The following is a 246-nucleotide window of genomic DNA, read 5'->3' as shown; positions in this document are numbered from 1 at the left end:
GCGTAAAATAGAAATAATTGGCCTAATATTCGAAATGAGAAACACGGCGTTATCAGCAACGGCGTAATCGCAGTGAGGGAAAGTAAGTGTTCCAGGAGGTTATTTTCGAAGCAAATGGGGTGCGCGAAATGGAAGCGAAAGTCCGCTGCTCGAGCTCTGATGACACGGGGTGGGAGGAAAACCATTTGTCACTGAAGATAGATAGAGAAAGATGGAAATATCATACACAGACATACATACATATAA

At 43.1% G+C, this 246-nt stretch overlaps 1 pseudogene; it reads right to left on the bottom strand.

Annotated features, from left to right (window-relative positions):
• LOC119585160 overlaps positions 1 to 246 on the bottom strand; it is an 82,513-nt pseudogene that overhangs the window by 3,178 nt on the left and 79,089 nt on the right.

This window comes from Penaeus monodon, chromosome 19 (genome assembly GCF_015228065.2).
Source record: "Penaeus monodon isolate SGIC_2016 chromosome 19, NSTDA_Pmon_1, whole genome shotgun sequence".
Classification (NCBI taxonomy): domain Eukaryota; kingdom Metazoa; phylum Arthropoda; class Malacostraca; order Decapoda; family Penaeidae; genus Penaeus; species Penaeus monodon.
This window is presented reverse-complemented; position numbering and strand designations above follow the sequence as displayed.